This window comes from Bufo bufo, chromosome 1 (genome assembly GCF_905171765.1).
Source record: "Bufo bufo chromosome 1, aBufBuf1.1, whole genome shotgun sequence".
Lineage (NCBI taxonomy): Eukaryota > Metazoa > Chordata > Amphibia > Anura > Bufonidae > Bufo > Bufo bufo.
Genome location: NC_053389.1, coordinates 828599753 through 828616387, shown reverse-complemented (window position 1 = coordinate 828616387; position 16635 = coordinate 828599753).

Here is a 16635-nt window from a genome sequence, read left to right as displayed (position 1 = left end):
GGCCACAAGGAGACGTTATACTGTATGGGGGCAGCCACAAGGAGACGTTACACTGTATGGGGCGGCCACAAGGAGACGTTATACTGTATGGGGCAGCCACAAGGAGACGTTATACTGTATGGGGGCAGCTACAAGGAGACGTTATACTGTATGGGGCAGCCACAAGGAGACGTTATACTGTATGGGGGCGGCCACAAGGGGACGTTATACTGTATGGGGGCAGCTACAAGGAGACGTTATACTGTATGGGGGCAGCCACAAGGAGACGTTATACTGTATGGGGCGGCCACAAGGAGACGTTATACTGTATGGCGCAGCCACAAGGAGACGTTATACTGTATGGGGGCAGCCACAAGGAGACATTACACTGTATGGGGGCAGCCACAAGGAGACGTTATACTGTATGGGGGCAGCCACAAGGAGACGTTATACTGTATGGGGGCAGCCACAAGGAGACGTTATACTGTATGGGGCGGCCACAAGGAGACGTTACACTGTATGGGGGCAGCCACAAGTAGACGTTATACTGTATGGGGCGGCCACAAGGAGACGTTATACTGTATGGGGCGGCCACAAGGAGACATTATACTGTATGGGGCGGCCACAAGGGGACGTTATACTGTATGGGGCGGCCACAAGGGGACGTTATACTGTATGGGGGTAGCCACAAGGAGACGTTATACTGTATGGGGCAGCCACAAGGAGATGTTATACTTTATGGGGGCAGCCACAAGGAGACGTTATACTGTATGGGGGCCACAAGGTGACGTAATACTGTATGGGGGCAGCCACAAGGAGACGTTATACTGTATGGGGTCAGCCACAAGGAGCCGTTATACTGTATGGGGGCCACAAGAAGACGTTATACTGTATGGGGGCGGCCACAAGGAGACGTAATACTGTATGGGGGCCACAAGGAGACGTTATACTGTATGGGGGCGTACACAAGGAGACATTATACTGTATGGGCCGGCCACAAGGAGACGTTATACTGTATGGGGGCAGCCACAAGGAGACGTTACACTGTATGGGGCGGCCACAAGGAGACGTTATACTGTATGGGGCAGCCACAAGGAGACGTTATACTGTATGGGGGCAGCTACAAGGAGACGTTATACTGTATGGGGCAGCCACAAGGAGACGTTATACTGTATGGGGGCGGCCACAAGGGGACGTTATACTGTATGGGGGCCACAAGGAGACGTTATACTGTATGGGGGCATCCACAAGGAGACGTTACACTGTATGGGGGCAGCCACAAGGAGACATTATACTGTATGGGGCAGCCACAAGGAGACGTTATACTGTATGGGGGCAGCCACAAGGAGACGTTTTACTGTATGGGGGCAGCTACAAGGAGACGTTATACTGTATGGGGCAGCCACAAGGAGACGTAATACTTTATGGGGGCCACAAGGAGACATTACACTGTATGGGGGCAGCCACAAGGAGACGTTTTACTGTATGGGGGCAGCTACAAGGAGACGTTATACTGTATGGGGCAGCCACAAGGAGACGTAATACTTTATGGGGGCCACAAGGAGACGTTATACTGTATGGGGGCAGCTACAAGGAGACGTTATACTGTATGGGGGCAGCTACAAGGAGACGTTATACTGTATGGGGGCAGCCACAAGGAGACGTTATACTGTATGGGGCGGCCACAAGGAGACGTTATACTGTATGGGGCGGTCACAAGGAGACGTTATACTGTATGGGGGCAGCCACAAGGAGACGTTATACTGTATGGGGGCAGCCACAAGACGACGTTATACTGTATGGGGGCAGCCACAAGGAGACGTTATACTGTATGGGGGCAGCCACAAGGAGACGTTATACTGTATGGGGGCAGCCACAAGGAGACATTATACTGTATGGGGGCAGCCACAAGGAGACGTTATACTGTATGGGGTGGCCACAAGGGGACGTTATACTGTATGGGGGCAGCCACAAGGAGACGTTATACTGTATGGGGGCAGCCACAAGGGGACGTTATACTGTATGGGGGCAGCCACAAGGAGCCGTTATACTGTATGGGGGCAGCCACAAGGAGACGTTATACTGTATGGGGGCGGCCACAAGGAGACGTTATACTGTATGGGGTGTAAGGGATTAGGTAGCGGGGCTGTCGTCTCCTTGGTAGACAGGCACAGTTTAGCAGGCACACCGAAGCAGTTACAGTCCACACGGCAGGAACTTCATTTAACTGACCTCTGCCAGTTTTATTGTCAGGTTGAGGTACAGAACATAAAATATAACAAACAAAAATCCTAAGCCTGTCCGGCTCTAACTATACAGCATGAAACCTCCCTGACCAAGTGCCGGCCTAATACCAAGCACCCAAACAAAATAGCAAAGTCCGTACCTCTTGAAGTGCTCTCACAGGCTCCATGCAGGTAACCTGTTCCCAGGCTGAGAGAGCCGTGTCTGCATTCTCAGCCTTATATCAGGCTAACACACCTGAGGAGTAATTACCTGACAGCCCAAAACCTGGACTGTCCAGATGGAGTGGGGCCCACCCTTCTCTCCCCACTCCAGCAACACAGGCCCTAAAAACAGTTTTTATGCAGACCCGAATTGCAGAGACCTCTCCTAAACATTTCCCTGGTTGCTTTTAAATGACAGAAGTGAGGAATCTTGGGCACACATAGACCCCGTCCACTACTTCTCCAGACACTCTGTCACATAACATCCCCTCCTGTTTCAGACCCGGGGCTGGAACACATCTGGACATCAGACAATGTACACGTGACAAGGCATCTGCATTTCCCATTTGGGTCCCTGGCCTGTGCTTTACGGTAAACTGGTACTCTTGCAGGGCTAAGAACCATCTTGTTATCCTCCTATTTTTTTCCTTATTCTCACACATCCATTTTAAGGGAGCATGATCCGTGACCAATTCAAAGTGACGGCCAAGCAAATAGTAGCGGAGTGCTTCCAGGGCCCATTTAATAGCGAGGCACTCTTTTTCCACAATTGCATATTTTTGCGCATGGTCATTCAGTTTCCTGCTCAGATACAGTACAGGGTGTTCTTCTCCATCCCGTACTTGTGACAGTACTGCCCCCAGTCCCACCTCAGACGCATCCGTCTGTAGGACAAACCCTTTCTTAAAGTCTGGTGTTATCAGCACTGGCTGAGCGCACAGGAGGGTTTTTAGAGTCTGAAATGATTTTTCCGCCTCTTGTGACCACTGAGATCCAGTGGCTATTCTCTCAAATGGTATCTCAATGATGGGTAGAGGTACCAGGGGACTACGATAGTGTGGCCTAGGAGCCGAAATTTGGCACTCGGGGCAGGTGTCGCAATAGTCTTTAACATCTTTATGGACCCCAGGCCAAAAGAACCTTTGAAGGACTCTGTCTGTAGTCTTTTCAGCTCCCAAATGCCCCCCCATAAGGTGACCATGAGCAATATCTAGTACCGTTCGTCGGTACACTTTAGGAACCACCAGTTGTTCCACCAGATCCTCTCCCCTTTTTACCACTTGGTACAATAAGTCATGTTTCACAGCCATATGCGGGAAACAAAGTCTGCCGTCCGGTTCCACCAGTTTACCATCAATAGACTTCACATTTTCCCTGGCTCTAGTAAGGGTGGGATCTTCTAATTGCTCAGCACCAAATTGCTCTTTCCGTACTGCCAGGTCTGGCAAATTGTCATTGAGGGAGTCTTCCCTCTCTGGACTGCTCTGACCCTCTTCTATCCCATCACTATGGTCAGAGACCTCAGGCTCCCCCACCATGACAGACAAGGGAAACGATTAACCATCAACAGAAGTCTCTCTTAAATACCCACACCTCTCGGTACCCAGTGGTAGGTCATCTCCTTCCTGGCAGGCATTTGAAAGTTTATGTTCCCATAGCTGCCAGAAATGTGGGAAATCCCGCCCCATGATGACATCATGCATTAACCTAGGCACTAAACCAACCATAAATTTTCCTGCCCCGAACCGGGTATTTACATCTACCACAGCAGTGTGATAATTACGGGTGTCTCCATGTATGCAGGTTACCGCAATGGCTTTCGTTTGCCATCTCCTGGGGTTTACCAAATCCGTTTTTACTAGGGTGACCAGACTGCCTGAGTCCAACAAGGCACTCACATCTTTACCTTCCACCGTAATAACACACATTTGTTTCTCCCCCCCAGTATTTGATAAAGCCACACACGCGGGATGAGCATACAGTGATAAACGGCGGTTTATATATGAGGCATCACATTGCATTGGTTCACCATACATTGGGCAATTGGCAACAACATGACCTGGCATTTGACATCTGAAACATTTTATTAAGTCCCTATTAAGTATCTTATAGGCCACTGACCTCCCTGGCATGGCTTGCCAGCTTCTAGAGCCTGGGCCTCCAGTCTCTCCACTTGCACCCACAGACGACAAGGCTGCTTCTGGTGGTGATGGTGACCACAACTCTTCATCTTCATGCTCATCTACGGCCTGATCCAGCACTCTTCGCAGGGCACGCTCCAGAAAAAACCCATATGGGATGAGGTCGATGATGTTGCCTTGGGTTTGACTGACCAGGTTTGTCACCTCCGCAAAAGGACGCATGAGCCTACAGCCATTGTGCATGAGCGTTCAGTAACGCGGCCAAAAAATACCCAGCTCCGCAGAGGCTGTCCTCTTTTTTTTTAATTAAAAAAAATCTGTTCTTACCAGTTTAATCTCTGTTTTGTACCCTATCAGGGGCCGGTGTATGGAATAGATTTTAGGAACCGGGAGATGGAAAAAGATGCTTGGTCGGTCCTCTTACTTCCAATTTGGGGCACTGCGTGTGCGCCGTGCAATGTACTGTGCCACCCTATATGAGTGGTGTGTTAAGTAGTTCTATTCCTATCAATTTAATCCCTGTTACGTCCCCTATCAGGGGCCAGTGTATGGAATAGATTTTAGGATCTAGTTTAATGTAACTCCCTTCAAACTGCTATTTGCGATGAGGGGGGCTACATTAACACTTCCCCATATTTTAAAACATATAACAGGGATTTTTACCCTATCCAATCCCGATCAATTGCTCTTGATAAATATCAGGAAATGGTAGAGAGAGAATTATGTCTGTTATATGATACCTCTAGAGCACAGGGACATTCTAATATGACCGTAGCAGAAAAAACTGCCCTTCGTGATCTAGGGGAAAGGGAGGACATTATCATCAGAGGCAGACAAGGGGGGGGGGGTCTGTGGTTGTACTGGACAAAGGCCTATATGGATCCCTTGTAACCACTATGTTAGATGATATTGGGGTTTATGTTCACTTGTCCAGTGACCCACTAAGGGCTTTTCAATCAGAAATGAAGAATCTCCTGGAGTTGGGACTGTCGTGTGGTTGTCTTAGTATCAGAGAGAGGGAATACATTTTTGTGGAACATCCTATAGCCCCTATTTTCCATGCATTACCTAAAGTCCACAGAAATGTATGCTGTATCCTTTCAGTGTGATTAAACACTAAGCTTTGATTCAAGAACAAGAGTGCCGTGACTTTTCTGAAGTTTTTTCTACGTTTGAGGGGTCCCTGAGGCCGGGACCTGACGCCATGAGCACCGCCGCCATACCATGGACTATTTGTTCCAGTAAGTGGTGCTGTTCTGTTCCATTTTTTATGTACTGTATGGGGGCGGCCACAAGGAGACGTAATACTGCATGGGGCGGCCACAAGGAGACGTTATACTGTATGGGGGCAGCCACAAGGAGACATTATACTGTAAGTGGCAGCCACAAGGAGACGTTATACTGTAAGTGGCAGCCACAAGGAGACGTTATACTGTATGGGGTGGTCACAAGTACACGATATACTGTATGGGGGCAGCCACAAGGGGACGTTATACTGTATGGGGCGGCCACAAGGAGATGTTATACTGTATGGGGGCAGCCACAAGGAGACGTTATACTGTATGGGGGCAGCCACAAGGAGACGTAATACTGTATGGGGCGGCCACAAGGAGATGTTATACTGTATGGGGGCAGCCACAAGGAGACGTAATACTGTATGGGAGCAGCCACAAGGAGACGTTATACTGTATGGGGGCGGCCACAAGGAGACATTATACTGTATGGGGCAGCCACAAGGAGACGTTATACTGTATGGGGGCGGCCACAAGGAGACGTTATACTGTATGGGGGCAGCCACAAGGAGACGTTATACTGTATGGGGCGGCCACAAGGAGACGTTATACTGTATGGGGGCAGCCACAAGGAGACGTTATACTGTATGGGGGCGGCCACAAGGAGACGTTATACTGTATGGGGGCGGCCACAAGGAGACGTAATACTGTATGGGAGCGGCCACAAGGAGAAGTTATACTGTATGGGGGCAGACACAAGGAGACGTTACACTGTATGGGGGCAGCCACAAGGAGACGTTATACTGTATGGGGGCAGCCACAAGGAGACGTTATACTGTATGAGGGCAGCCACAAGGAGACGTTATACTGTATGGGGGCAGCCAGAAGGAGACGTTATACTGTATGGGGGCAGCCACAAGGAGACGTTATACTGTATGGGGGCAGCCACAAGGAGACGTTATACTGTATGGGGGCGGCCACAAGGAGACGTTATACTGTATGGGGGCAGCCACAAGGAGACGTAATACTGTATGGGAGCAGCCACAAGGAGACATTATACTGTATGGGGGCGGCCACAAGGAGACGTTATACTGTATGGGGGCGGCCACAAGGAGATGTTATACTGTATGGGGGCAGCCACAAGGAGACGTTATACTGTATGGGGGCGGCCACAAGGAGACGTTATACTGTATGGGGGCAGCCACAAGGAGACGTTATACTGTATGGGGCGGCCACAAGGAGACGTTATACTGTATGGGGGCAGCCACAAGGAGACGTTATACTGTATGGGGGCAGCCACAAGGAGACGTTATACTGTATGGGGGCGGCCACAAGGAGACGTTATACTGTAAGTGGCAGCCACAAGGAGACGTTATACTGTATGGGGGGCAGCCACAAGGGGACGTTATACTGTATGGGGGCAGCCACAAGGAGACGTTATACTGTATGGGGGCGGCCACAAGGAGACATTATACTGTATGGGGCGGCCACAAGAAGACGTTATACTGTATGGGGGCAGCCACAAGGAGATGTTACACTGTATGGGGGCAGCCACAAGGAGACGTTATACTGTATGGGGCGGCCACAGAGAGACGTTATACTGTATGGGGCGGCCAGAAGGGGACGTTATACTGTATGGGGGCGGTCACAAGGAGACGTTATACTGTATGGGGGCAGCCACAAGGAGACGTTATACTGTATGGGAGCGGCCACAAGGAGACGTTATACTGTATGGGGGCAGCCACAAGGAGACGTTATACTGTATGGGGGCAGCCACAAGGAGATGTTATACTGTATGGGGGCGGCCACAAGGAGACGTTATACTGTATGGGGGCGGCCACAAGGAGACGTTATACTGTATGGGGGCAGCCACAAGGAGACGTTATACTGTATGGGGGCAGCCACAAGGAGACGTTATGCTGTATGGGGGCAGCCACAAGGAGACGTTATACTGTATGGGGGCAGCCACAAGGGGACGTTATACTGTATGGGCGCGGCCACAAGGAGACGTTATACTGTATGGGGGCAGCCACAAGGAGACGTTATACTGTATGGGGGCGGCCACAAGGAGACGTTATACTGTATGGGGGCGGCCACAAGGAGACGTTATACTGTATGGGGGCGGCCACAAGGAGACGTTATACTGTATGGGGGCGGCCACAAGGAGACGTTATACTGTATGGGGGCAGCCACAAGGAGACGTTATACTGTATGGGGGCGGCCACAAGGAGACGTTATACTGTATGCGGGCGACCACACGGAGACGTTATACTGTATGGGGGCAGCCACAAGGAGACGTTACACTGTATGGGGGCAGCCACAAGGAGACATTACACTGTATGGGGGCAGCCACAAGGAGACGTTACACTGTATGGGGGCAGCCACAAGGAGACATTACACTGTATGGGGGCAGCCACAAGGAGACGTTATACTGTATGGGGGCAGCCACAAGGAGACGTTATACTGTATGGGGGCAGCCACAAGGGGACGTTATACTGTATGGGGGCAGCCACAAGGAGACGTTATACTGTATGGGGGCGGCCACAAGGAGACGTTATACTGTATGGGGGCGGCCACAAGGAGACGTTATACTGTATGGGGGCGGCCACAAGGAGACGTTATACTGTATGGGGGCAGCCACAAGGAGACGTTATACTGTATGGGGGCAGCCACAAGGAGACGTTATACTTTATGGGGGCAGCCACAAAGAGACGTTATACTGTATGGGGGCAGCCACAAGGAGATGTTATACTGTATGGGGGCGGCCAAAAGGAGATGTTATTCTGTAAGGGGGCAGCCACAAAGAGACGTTATACTGTATGGGGGCAGCCACAAGGAGACATTATACTGTATGGGGGGCAAACACAAGGAGACGTTACACTGTATGGGGGGCAGCCACAAGGAGATATTATACTGTATGGGGGCAGCCACAAGGAGACGTTATACTGTATGGGGGCAGCCACAAGGAGACGTTATACTGTATGGGGCGGCCACAAGGAGCCGTTATACTGTATGGGGGCAGCCACAAGGAGACGTTATACTGTATGGAGGCAGCCACAAGGAGACGTTATATTGTATGGGGGCAGCCACAAGGAGACGTTATTCTGTAAGGGGGCAGCCACAAGGAGACGTTATACTGTATGGGGGCAGCCACAAGGAGACGTTATACTGTATGGGGGCGGCCACAAGGAGACGTTATATTGTATGGGGGCAGCCACAAGGAGACATTATACTATATGGAGGCAGCCACAAGGAGACGTTATTCTGTAAGGGGCTGCCACAAGGAGACGTAATACTGTATGGGGGCGGCCACAAGGAGACGTTATACTGTATGGGGGCGGCCACAAGGAGACGTTATACTGTATGGGGGCAGCCACAAGGAGACGTTATACTGTATGGGGGCGGCCACAAGGAGACGTTATACTGTAAGTGGCAGCCAAAAGGAGACGTTATACTGTATGGGGGGCAGCCACAAGGGGACGTTATACTGTATGGGGGCAGCCACAAGGAGACGTTATACTGTATGGGGGCGGCCACAAGGAGACATTATACTGTATGGGGCGGCCACAAGAAGACGTTATACTGTATGGGGGCAGCCACAAGGAGATGTTACACTGTATGAGGGCAGCCACAAGGAGACGTTATACTGTATGGGGCGGCCACAGAGAGACGTTATACTGTATGGGGCGGCCAGAAGGGGACGTTATACTGTATGGGGGCGGTCACAAGGAGACGTTATACTGTATGGGGGCAGCCACAAGGAGACGTTATACTGTATGGGAGCGGCCACAAGGAGACGTTATACTGTATGGGGGCAGCCACAAGGAGACATTATACTGTAAGTGGCAGCCACAAGGAGACGTTATACTGTAAGTGGCAGCCACAAGGAGACGTTATACTGTATGGGGTGGTCACAAGTACACGATATACTGTATGGGGGCAGCCACAAGGGGACGTTATACTGTATGGGGCGGCCACAAGGAGATGTTATACTGTATGGGGGCAGCCACAAGGAGACGTTATACTGTATGGGGGCAGCCACAAGGAGACGTAATACTGTATGGGGCGGCCACAAGGAGATGTTATACTGTATGGGGGCAGCCACAAGGAGACGTAATACTGTATGGGAGCAGCCACAAGGAGACGTTATACTGTATGGGGGCGGCCACAAGGAGACATTATACTGTATGGGGCAGCCACAAGGAGACGTTATACTGTATGGGGGGCGGCCACAAGGAGACGTAATACTGTATGGGGCGGCCACAAGGAGATGTTATACTGTATGGGGGCGGCCACAAGGAGACGTAATACTGTATGGGGGCAGCCACAAGGAGACGTTATACTGTATGGGGCGGCCACAAGGAGACGTTATACTGTATGGGGGCAGCCACAAGGAGACGTTATACTGTATGGGGGCGGCCACAAGGAGACGTTATACTGTATGGGGGCAGCCACAAGGAGACGTAATACTGTATGGGAGCGGCCACAAGGAGAAGTTATACTGTATGGGGGCAGACACAAGGAGACGTTACACTGTATGGGGGCAGCCACAAGGAGACGTTATACTGTATGGGGGCAGCCACAAGGAGACGTTATACTGTATGAGGGCAGCCACAAGGAGACGTTATACTGTATGGGGGCAGCCAGAAGGAGACGTTATACTGTATGGGGGCAGCCACAAGGAGACGTTATACTGTATGGGGGCAGCCACAAGGAGACGTTATACTGTATGGGGGCGGCCACAAGGAGACGTTATACTGTATGGGGGCAGCCACAAGGAGACGTAATACTGTATGGGAGCAGCCACAAGGAGACATTATACTGTATGGGGGCGGCCACAAGGAGACGTTATACTGTATGGGGGCGGCCACAAGGAGATGTTATACTGTATGGGGGCAGCCACAAGGAGACGTTATACTGTATGGGGGCGGCCACAAGGAGACGTTATACTGTATGGGGGCAGCCACAAGGAGACGTTATACTGTATGGGGGCGGCCACAAGGAGACGTTATACTGTATGGGGCGGCCACAAGGAGACGTTATACTGTATGGGGGCAGCCACAAGGAGACGTTATACTGTATGGGGGCAGCCACAAGGAGACGTTATACTGTATGGGGGCGGCCACAAGGAGACGTTATACTGTAAGTGGCAGCCACAAGGAGACGTTATACTGTATGGGGGGCAGCCACAAGGGGACGTTATACTGTATGGGGGCAGCCACAAGGAGACGTTATACTGTATGGGGGCGGCCACAAGGAGACATTATACTGTATGGGGCGGCCACAAGAAGACGTTATACTGTATGGGGGCAGCCACAAGGAGATGTTACACTGTATGGGGGCAGCCACAAGGAGACGTTATACTGTATGGGGCGGCCACAGAGAGACGTTATACTGTATGGGGCGGCCAGAAGGGGACGTTATACTGTATGGGGGCGGTCACAAGGAGACGTTATACTGTATGGGGGCAGCCACAAGGAGACGTTATACTGTATGGGAGCGGCCACAAGGAGACGTTATACTGTATGGGGGCAGCCACAAGGAGACGTTATACTGTATGGGGGCAGCCACAAGGAGATGTTATACTGTATGGGGGCGGCCACAAGGAGACGTTATACTGTATGGGGGCAGCCACAAGGAGACGTTATACTGTATGGGGGCAGCCACAAGGAGACGTTATGCTGTATGGGGGCAGCCACAAGGAGACGTTATACTGTATGGGGGCAGCCACAAGGGGACGTTATACTGTATGGGCGCGGCCACAAGGAGACGTTATACTGTATGGGGGCAGCCACAAGGAGACGTTATACTGTATGGGGGCGGCCACAAGGAGACGTTATACTGTATGGGGGCGGCCACAAGGAGACGTTATACTGTATGGGGGCGGCCACAAGGAGACGTTATACTGTATGGGGGCGGCCACAAGGAGACGTTATACTGTATGGGGGCAGCCACAAGGAGACGTTATACTGTATGGGGGCGGCCACAAGGAGACGTTATACTGTATGCGGGCGACCACACGGAGACGTTATACTGTATGGGGGCAGCCACAAGGAGACGTTACACTGTATGGGGGCAGCCACAAGGAGACATTACACTGTATGGGGGCAGCCACAAGGAGACGTTACACTGTATGGGGGCAGCCACAAGGAGACATTACACTGTATGGGGGCAGCCACAAGGAGACGTTATACTGTATGGGGGCAGCCACAAGGAGACGTTATACTGTATGGGGGCAGCCACAAGGGGACGTTATACTGTATGGGGGCAGCCACAAGGAGACGTTATACTGTATGGGGGCGGCCACAAGGAGACGTTATACTGTATGGGGGCGGCCACAAGGAGACGTTATACTGTATGGGGGCGGCCACAAGGAGACGTTATACTGTATGGGGGCAGCCACAAGGAGACGTTATACTTTATGGGGGCAGCCACAAAGAGACGTTATACTGTATGGGGGCAGCCACAAGGAGATGTTATACTGTATGGGGGCGGCCAAAAGGAGATGTTATTCTGTAAGGGGGCAGCCACAAAGAGACGTTATACTGTATGGGGGCAGCCACAAGGAGACATTATACTGTATGGGGGGCAAACACAAGGAGACGTTACACTGTATGGGGGGCAGCCACAAGGAGATATTATACTGTATGGGGGCAGCCACAAGGAGACGTTATACTGTATGGGGGCAGCCACAAGGAGACGTTATACTGTATGGGGCGGCCACAAGGAGCCGTTATACTGTATGGGGGCAGCCACAAGGAGACGTTATACTGTATGGAGGCAGCCACAAGGAGACGTTATTCTGTAAGGGGCAGCCACAAGGAGACGTTATATTGTATGGGGGCAGCCACAAGGAGACGTTATTCTGTAAGGGGGCAGCCACAAGGAGACGTTATACTGTATGGGGGCAGCCACAAGGAGACGTTATACTGTATGGGGGCGGCCACAAGGAGACGTTATATTGTATGGGGGCAGCCACAAGGAGACATTATACTGTATGGAGGCAGCCACAAGGAGACGTTATTCTGTAAGGGGCTGCCACAAGGAGACGTAATACTGTATGGGGGCGGCCACAAGGAGACGTTATACTGTATGGGGGCGGCCACAAGGAGACGTTATACTGTATGGGGGCGGCCACAAGGAGACGTTATACTGTATGGGGGCAGCCACAAGGAGACGTTATACTGTATGGGGGCGGCCACAAGGAGACGTTATACTGTATGGGCGCGGCCACAAGGAGACGTTATACTGTATGGGGGCAGCCACAAGGAGACGTTATACTGTATGGGGCGGCCACAAGGAGACGTTATACTGTATGGGGGCGGCCACAAGGAGACGTTATACTGTATGGGGCGGCCACAAGGAGACGTTATACTGTATGGGGCGGCCACAAGGAGATGTTATACTGTATGGGGCGGCCACAAGGAGACGTTATACTGTATGGGGCGGCCACAAGGAGACGTTATACTGTATGGGGCGGCCACAAGGAGACGTTATACTGTATGGGGCAGCCACAAGGAGACGTTATACTGTATGGGGGCGGCCACAAGGAGACGTTATACTGTATGGGGGCAGCCACAAGGAGACGTTATACTGTATGGGGGCGGCCACAAGGAGACGTTATACTGTATGGGGCGGCCACAAGGAGACGTTATACTGTATGGGGGCAGCCACAAGGAGACGTTATACTGTATGGGGGCAGCCACAAGGAGACGTTATACTGTATGGGGGCGGCCACAAGGAGACGTTATACTGTAAGTGGCAGCCACAAGGAGACGTTATACTGTATGGGGGGCAGCCACAAGGGGACGTTATACTGTATGGGGGCAGCCACAAGGAGACGTTATACTGTATGGGGGCGGCCACAAGGAGACATTATACTGTATGGGGCGGCCACAAGAAGACGTTATACTGTATGGGGGCAGCCACAAGGAGATGTTACACTGTATGAGGGCAGCCACAAGGAGACGTTATACTGTATGGGGCGGCCACAGAGAGACGTTATACTGTATGGGGCGGCCAGAAGGGGACGTTATACTGTATGGGGGCGGTCACAAGGAGACGTTATACTGTATGGGGGCAGCCACAAGGAGACGTTATACTGTATGGGAGCGGCCACAAGGAGACGTTATACTGTATGGGGGCGGCCACAAGGAGACGTTATACTGTATGGGGGCAGCCACAAGGAGACGTTATACTGTATGGGGGCAGCCACAAGGAGATGTTATACTGTATGGGGGCGGCCACAAGGAGACGTTATACTGTATGGGGGCGGCCACAAGGAGACGTTATACTGTATGGGGGCAGCCACAAGGAGACGTTATACTGTATGGGGGCAGCCACAAGGAGACGTTATACTGTATGGGGGCAGCCACAAGGAGACGTTATACTGTATGGGGGCAGCCACAAGGGGACGTTATACTGTATGGGCGCGGCCACAAGGAGACGTTATACTGTATGGGGGCGGCCACAAGGAGACGTTATACTGTATGGGGGCGGCCACAAGGAGACGTTATACTGTATGGGGGCGGCCACAAGGAGACGTTATACTGTATGGGGGCGGCCACAAGGAGACGTTATACTGTATGGGGGCAGCCACAAGGAGACGTTATACTGTATGGGGGCAGCCACAAGGAGACGTTATACTGTATGGGGGCAGCCACAAGGAGACGTTATACTGTATGGGGGCGGCCACAAGGAGACGTTATACTGTATGCGGGCGACCACACGGAGACGTTATACTGTATGGGGGCAGCCACAAGGAGACGTTACACTGTATGGGGGCAGCCACAAGGAGACATTACACTGTATGGGGGCAGCCACAAGGAGACGTTACACTGTATGGGGGCAGCCACAAGGAGACATTACACTGTATGGGGGCAGCCACAAGGAGACGTTATACTGTATGGGGGCAGCCACAAGGAGACGTTATACTGTATGGGGGCAGCCACAAGGGGACGTTATACTGTATGGGGGCAGCCACAAGGAGACGTTATACTGTATGGGGGCGGCCACAAGGAGACGTTATACTGTATGGGGGCGGCCACAAGGAGACGTTATACTGTATGGGGGCGGCCACAAGGAGACGTTATACTGTATGGGGGCAGCCACAAGGAGACGTTATACTTTATGGGGGCAGCCACAAAGAGACATTATACTGTATGGGGGCAGCCACAAGGAGATGTTATACTGTATGGGGGCGGCCAAAAGGAGATGTTATTCTGTAAGGGGGCAGCCACAAGGAGACGTTATACTGTATGGGGGCAGCCACAAGGAGACATTATACTGTATGGGGGGCAAACACAAGGAGACGTTACACTGTATGGGGGGCAGCCACAAGGAGATATTATACTGTATGGGGGCAGCCACAAGGAGACGTTATACTGTATGGGGGCAGCCACAAGGAGACGTTATACTGTATGGGGCGGCCACAAGGAGCCGTTATACTGTATGGGGGCAGCCACAAGGAGACGTTATACTGTATGGAGGCAGCCACAAGGAGACGTTATTCTGTAAGGGGCAGCCACAAGGAGACGTTATATTGTATGGGGGCAGCCACAAGGAGACGTTATTCTGTAAGGGGCAGCCACAAGGAGACGTTATATTGTATGGGGGCAGCCACAAGGAGACATTATACTGTATGGAGGCAGCCACAAGGAGACGTTATTCTGTATGGGGGCAGCCACAAGGAGACGTTATACTGTATGGGGGCGGCCACAAGGAGACGTTATACTGTATGGGGGCAGCCACAAGGAGACGTTATACTGTATGGGGGCGGCCACAAGGAGACGTTATACTGTATGGGCGCGGCCACAAGGAGACGTTATACTGTATGGGGGCAGCCACAAGGAGACGTTATACTGTATGGGGGCGGCCACAAGGAGACGTTATACTGTATGGGGGCAGCCACAAGGAGACGTTATACTGTATGGGGGCGGCCACAAGGAGACGTTATACTGTATGGGCGCGGCCACAAGGAGACGTTATACTGTATGGGGGCAGCCACAAGGGGACGTTATACTGTATGGGCGCGGCCACAAGGAGACGTTATACTGTATGGGGCGGCCACAAGGAGACGTTATACTGTATGGGGGCGGCCACAAGGAGACGTTATACTGTATGGGGCGGCCACAAGGAGACGTTATACTGTATGGGGCGGCCACAAGGAGACGTTATACTGTATGGGGCGGCCACAAGGGACACCTCTTACGATCCACATTATGGTGGTAAGATCCTATCAGGGTAATTCGTGGAGGAAGTCTCCTTTGGGAGATTTTAAAGATGAGGATAGGACTCCACATGGGCTAGAAGTGACAACTGGCTTAGACTTCAAATCTGAAGAACTCCTACCCCTATAAATCACCACTATGGACAGAGACTGCAGTCATTACCTGAAGGAGTAGTGAAATAGCCAGGGGTTATGTTAGCAGTCAGTAGTGAGCTGTTGGTCACAAAGGTCGACGCAGCTGAAAACACAGAAAATACGATATATACAGATATACACGTCATATATGTACACAATGACATCTCTATTTATATGTGTATCACATCACAGGTGGACAACTGCAGACACTGGAGTGAAGACACTTGTTTGGTGAAACATATTGATGTTTGTACAAAGTCTTGGTAATGTTGCAGCAGATGGCAGCAAGATAAGAGCTTAGTGCTTTATATGTCAGCTGCCCCATGGGTCAGAGAAAAGTCTATTTGTTAGGTACCACTGTGTGCTAGTCATATGTCACTCAAATTACTGCACTGACAATAGGTGGTGGAGGAGGAGCAGAGCAAGACGAGAGGCGGTGGAGGAGCAAAGCAAGACAAGAGGCGGCGGAGGAGCAGAGCAAGACGAGAGGCGGTGGAGGAGCAGAGCAAAGAAAGGGGCGGAGGAGCAGAGCAAGACGAGAGGCGGTGGAGGAGCAAAGCAAGACAAGAGGCGGCGGAGGAGCAGAGCAAGACGAGAGGCGGTGGAGGAGCAGAGCAAGGAAAGGGGCGGAGGAGCAGAGCAAGACAAGAGGCGGCGGAGGAGCAGAGCAAGGAAAGAGGCGGGGCGGAGGA